Source organism: Mytilus californianus, unplaced genomic scaffold, assembly GCF_021869535.1.
Source record: "Mytilus californianus isolate M0D057914Y unplaced genomic scaffold, xbMytCali1.0.p SCAF_5, whole genome shotgun sequence".
NCBI classification, from domain to species: Eukaryota; Metazoa; Mollusca; class Bivalvia; order Mytilida; family Mytilidae; genus Mytilus; species Mytilus californianus.
In genome coordinates, this window is record NW_026262701.1 from 96,024,177 (window position 1) to 96,030,176 (window position 6,000).

Genomic DNA, 6,000 nt, shown 5'->3' on the forward strand with positions numbered 1-6,000 from the left:
CATCTCCTTCGTAACACAAAAAAAAAGACATCGATCAAACTCTTTTTCTAAATTGTGTGTTATATCTTCTTGAAGCTTTGGTAATTTTAGAGCGATGCAATCCGGTGACATTTTACAGGAGTTACATGTATCTACCCATTAAGTTATCAGTGTGTCAGCATAAACCGTACGCCGTAAATACCTACGGTCTTTTGATTTGAGATCATTCAGTCATAACTTTGAAAATGAGGTCAACGTCAAAGGTCAAGGTCATATTCTAATTGTTGCTTTATTTGTGCGTTCATTTCCTCTCAAAATAATGAAGCTAGGTACAAAAGAACTTATGCAAAATGGTTGGGTTGTTAAAAGAAAGAAATTGATTCATTTGGTTCAAAGCTGTCTGATGACATCTTACAAAAGTTATAGCTCCTGATATGGTAAAATTTAAGGCTTATTGATAATAACTTCATAGTGTTTCATTATAAACCTATCGGGTCTTATGCAAAGGATTCGGTGACTCATTACCTTTAAAAAATGTCAACCGGAATGACCTTGTGCAAAACGGAAGTAGCTATTTTTGCTCTGACTCAAGGAAAAAGGGCTTATATACTAAGCATTTTTTGGAATCAGCATACAGTTACTTATAAAATGACACCAGACATTACCTATTGTTAACAGAAGTTGCTAATTATCTTCCTTATTTTAAGGAAAAGTACATAGAAAACATGTAAAGTAAGCTACATTTTGGCACTGTAAACCGGTAGAAGCTTATTATTTCCCTACTAGAAGTGAAAGTACATTAAAACCATATATTTTAGATTCACCGTAAAATAATCTTTCAAATGAAACCGGAAGTGACATGTTCTTAACCAGAATTAGCTAATCATATATCTTATTTGACAAAAAGGCTTTAGCAATCATTTATCTAAAAAAAATTAGTACAACATATCCTTTTAAATGACATTGGAAGTGAAATTTTCTAGACCGCAAGTAGCTTATAATCTCCCTTACTTCAAGTGCAAGTAAATAGAAACCATATACTTTGGAATTGGTGTTTAGTTTATACCAATAGTGTTTATTTTTACCTTGTTTATTTAAGATCAAAAACACTTAGTCTAATCTTATGTGGAAAAACCTTCAATTGTCTGAACAATTGGTTTTTAATTTTCTTCTCTTCCGATCCGATAAAATTACTGCAAATGATTGTGCACTACTTTTTGTGTAGATGCTAAACATTCACTTTAATAATAAGTCTGCAGTGCAGTGAAATCTTATTCATAACATTTAGTGTATGTGAAGTCATATTCTATGAAACGAAGAAGAGAAATGAGTATTATTTTCACTTTACGAGAGTATATAAATATGCAGGTGAACATGGATATTGTTTCTCTATATTTTCGAGGAAAGTGAAGTCAATAATGTCTGTTTTAACCGACAGAATCGTAATGCGATAAAAATCAATACAAATAATATAATTTTTACTTATAACTATACTTATACTTCATTTCCGAACACTGTTACAACACTAGTTTAAATATGCTGTCTGGAACAAGTCTAGCTTGCAATAATTCAACAACGGTTATCCAATCTATCATTTATGAGTATACAGACAATTAAGTTTAATAGCTATTTTAGTTTATTCTAGATAGCGTGTTTGTTGGATTAGCGCCTTTTCAGCGACGTTGGCGTCGGTTTCAATTTTATTGTAAGGTAAAACTAGAGTACTTGAAACATATAATCGACATTTGAAATGGGACTTGACAGTTGAGATCGGAGTCGAAAATACCTTTGGTACGAATAGGCTTCGAAATAATAAGCTTAGTGCTGACATGTCAGTGATCACTAAAGACGAACGACATAAAAAACTTTGTCACTTTTTTTTATTGAAAGACTATATGTTTCTCAATAATTTATGGTTGTGAGTTTGATGCCCGCACTAATCAGGTGCGTTCAATTCTGATCCTGATTGATTATGATTTCTAGTTTTTCTGCAAAAAGTTCTTTGTTTCTCGTCTTTTGTTGCAGCTTTCTCCTTAATATTACAAAGTATGCGGAAAATAAAATTTAAAAAACATATTCCGATAAGAATAAAAACCCTATTTGATAATAAAGCGACCCTCAGCAGAACGCTGGATTTCCACAAATATTTTAAGCTTTGAACGAATTTCAACAGTACAACTCATAGCGAATGAAATCAATCTGCAGTATAACACATAGTCGATGTTTTGGTGCTTTAAAAAAAGAAAACAAAAACAGAAGGCACCCAAAAGCAAAAAAAAAAAAAAAAAGGAAATACAAACAACCACACAAAACAAAACAAAACACAACAAACAAAAACAACAAATTAAACAAACAAACAAATACTACAACAAATCATGAATGCCGATGTTAAACGATATTTTATACAATTATATTAATGCGTTTATGTGCTTGATTAACGAAACATAATTATTTCAAATGGTATGTCTCTGCTTTATATTTGTTAACATATCCAGTGTGAATAATTCTTTAATATTCATGATGTATTATATTCTATATTTACAATGTACTAGTTAAAAATGATATTTGAACATTACTTTTTCAGGGCATGAACATCAAATACAAGCCATGGATTGTTTACCATTTGAAAATGTGTTCGGACTTAAATGAGAATGTCATAGTTTGAAAATCAATCTATAAGGTTTTCAATTCAACTTCCAATCATCAAGAAACATGGTGGACTTGCTTGTCATTGTGTTCTATGGTCATTTTTTTGTCTTTTTGTCCTTTGTGTTTGCCTGTGTGCTTTGTCTGTAGAGTGTTTTTTTGCCATTTCGTATTTCTTTTTTGACATAGTTGTTTGCTTTTAAGGGATTAAGATTATATCTCAATGTTGACTGCTGTACCACAATGTTTGACAACTTACCTATTATGTCTATTTGTTTTGTTCACATATCATTGTCAATATAATGGAAATTTATGCAACTGTCATTCATGTGAGAGGTTTAACTAGCTATAAACCCAGATTTAATCCACCATTTTTCTAAAAAAGGAAATGTTTGTACTGAAGTTGAGTAACTTATTTGTTTAATAAAGAATTGGAACAATGTTATGAAATTGAAAGGTGTGGTAAATTGGTACATGTCACTGCAACCAAAACTGGCACATCTAGATAAAGTTCCCAGTATTAACAAACAACTTCCCCACTGGAAGCTTTATTTCCAATACTGATGCAAGTTTTTATTGAAAAATAACAATAGATATAGAAATTGTATGCATATACTTTTTGTTGTAGAGAACTGAAACTCGTTTGGGGTGGAGACTTGTGAAATTTAGATGTATGTCCTTTGGATAAGTTTAACAAAGAATTAACTCAAAGCAATGTGTCAAACCCATGATAAAGATAAATATATTATATACAAAGAAAGTTCAAATTATGCTTAAAATTGCATTTATTTATGTTTTTGTGCAACCGAAACCTAAAATTGTACTGATCATGAAAATAATATTATAGTAGTTAGTTTTTTCACTAACCTATAACGTTAAAATTAATTACCATTTTATATTCGTACCCATTAAAATATGAATAACACAACTTAATTCGATCACTAAAGTTTTAAATACATCTTATGTTGGAACGATTTAATGCTGAAAGAATGCCTTTAATACTTCATCTGCGACTGCAACAAAGTTATAATTGAAATAATTTATTATTTAATGATTTTTTTTTATCTTATACATATTAAAATCACTCAATGTATGTTAACTTATTTTCTTAAACGTGTCTAAGATACAAGATGTTGAAATCGGTAGTATTAATTGTAAAATAGACATAAATGAAATTCAGAATAGTCATCATTTTGGTTTTGAAACAAGCAGCAATTGTTAATATAAATTGTACTTAAGGACCTTGCCAATCTCCAACTTGACCGCTAAAACATTATCTCCTTGTTTCCAAATATGTATTTAAATCATGTATTTATATTTAATAAACATTACGCCTATTCTGTACTTTTTTATGTGGTGTGTTCACGTTTCTCCAACATTTGCTAATTTGGTATACATGCATATATTTTCCTGTTCGGGAAACATTATTATCATTAATAAAGTTGTCTGTAATTGGAGTTATACCGTCTGTAATTGGAGTTATACCGTCTGAAATTGGAGTTATATCGTGAACCCAGTGCAAATTATTTTCTTCAATTATGGTGAAGTCAACAAACGATCTTACAGAAGAAAGAAAGGTATAAAAAAAATCAACCGTGACCTTCAATGAACAAAAAGACAGGATTTACTAAATATCATTATTAGTCTATCAGAATGACAAAATTTTTGAAAATACTAATGGACAAACTGCACTATAGAAATATAAATTAAGTACAAATCTTTTAAATACAAACACAATAATATAATGAACAAATAAATGTGGACTGGAATACTTCTTTAAATAAAGAATTACCGGGAAGTTATTATAAAGCACACTATGGTACGATGTTGGTTCATTTCATATTATAAATATTCATGTGATTTCAGTTGTACGACTTTGCCCCCGCCAGAGCTATAGAAAAACAGTTCTTTAACGGGTGTTACCCGGACACTTTTTAGATGATACACGGACACTTTTTAGTTGTTACACGAACACTTTTTATGAATAGAATCACTCCTGCGTGATAAGTGATTTTATGGGCACTTTAAATTTCAATTAGATTTGAACTTTTTGTTTCACTGACATATTTCCTGTCTTTTTTCTTAAAATATTTACGTTGGCATTAATAACTATATTTTTTTTTCAAACAATTCCAGTATATCACTATTCATATCAGTACACTAAGGGATTGACCATTTAACTTCAAAAGGGGAGTTATGATTTTATCCTAAAAAATATTCTGATCCGCTATTTTACGAGAAAAAATATATTGTGGTGAAGCAGATGACAAAATAATTTTCTGATTCCTGATTTTCCGAATACCGTATAAAATAGTGCTAATTTCGAAAAAAAAAAATATTTGGGTGATAGCGTTGAAAAACTAAATAATTTTCTTACTCAGAAAAAGACATACCCCCCCTTTTGAAGCTAAATGGTCGGTCCGTAAATGTATTTTTGTCAATGTATGGACATGAATAGTATTCTAGACAATGCTGAAAGTAAAGAAATGCTGGTACCGATGTTTATATTTCAATAAAAAAGACAGGATATCTATTTGCAAAAATCAAATCTAATCAAAAGATAAATACCCAATCATTTCACCAATACACGATTGATCCTACAAATAAAAAGTGTCCGTGTAATACATGTTCAAATATGCAGCAAATCTTAAAGAAAATCATTCAACTTATGTCATCAATTTTGGACGGTAAGCTGCGATTAGATCATATTGTGACACGTGTTTAATCCTGATCAACACTATCAGAGACATATAAAAACCTATAAGCATGAAATTTGTTTTTTTAAATCCAAAATATATGCCTATATATATCTAATAACAAGACAAAATCCATTTTTTCATAACATTTCATTCACAAATGGAATAGGAAAAGCATTCTTTTGACACATTTATATTGTTATTGAATTCATATATATTGAGTTGATATATTTGGGAGCAAACGTACGATTTCTATTATTTTTTAATCATACATTACTTTCTTGCGAAATTGCATTTTAAAAAGTCTCAAATGTGTACGACATTCATCTTTCATTTGACATGGTTCTTTTTATAAAATTATTAGATTCTTGAATTTCTTGAGAAAAAAACTCTCGGCTAAAGGGAAGGGAAAATAAGTTGATTTAAACTGTATCTTACATTAACTGGTATATGGCCATTTAAGTTTCTAATCTGTTTAATTTTGCTACCTCTTCTAAATGCAAAATGTACTACTTCTTTTTTAAAACGTCGTACAAGTCAGATACAAAACAAAGGTAACCAAAAATTAGGTCGGAAACAAACTGCCGTATAGTTCTTCTGCACTTGTAGTCAGGTCAAGGTCCTCGGTTATCGCCTCGGACAATCACTTGACTACTCGTGCAGAAAAAACTATTCGGCA

General features: G+C 30.2%; 1 protein-coding gene across 1 annotated transcript in view; it reads left to right on the top strand.

Moving 5' to 3' along the window:
• LOC127702819 (carcinoembryonic antigen-related cell adhesion molecule 1-like) overlaps positions 1-2,681 on the top strand; it is a 146,138-nt gene extending 143,457 nt beyond the window's left edge. Inside the window, exon 13 of the mRNA XM_052207119.1 lies at positions 2,564-2,681. The gene's annotated coding sequence lies outside the window, so the exon portion shown is untranslated. The remainder of the gene's footprint in view (positions 1-2,563) is intronic.
• The last annotated feature ends 3,319 nt before the right edge of the window (positions 2,682-6,000 follow it).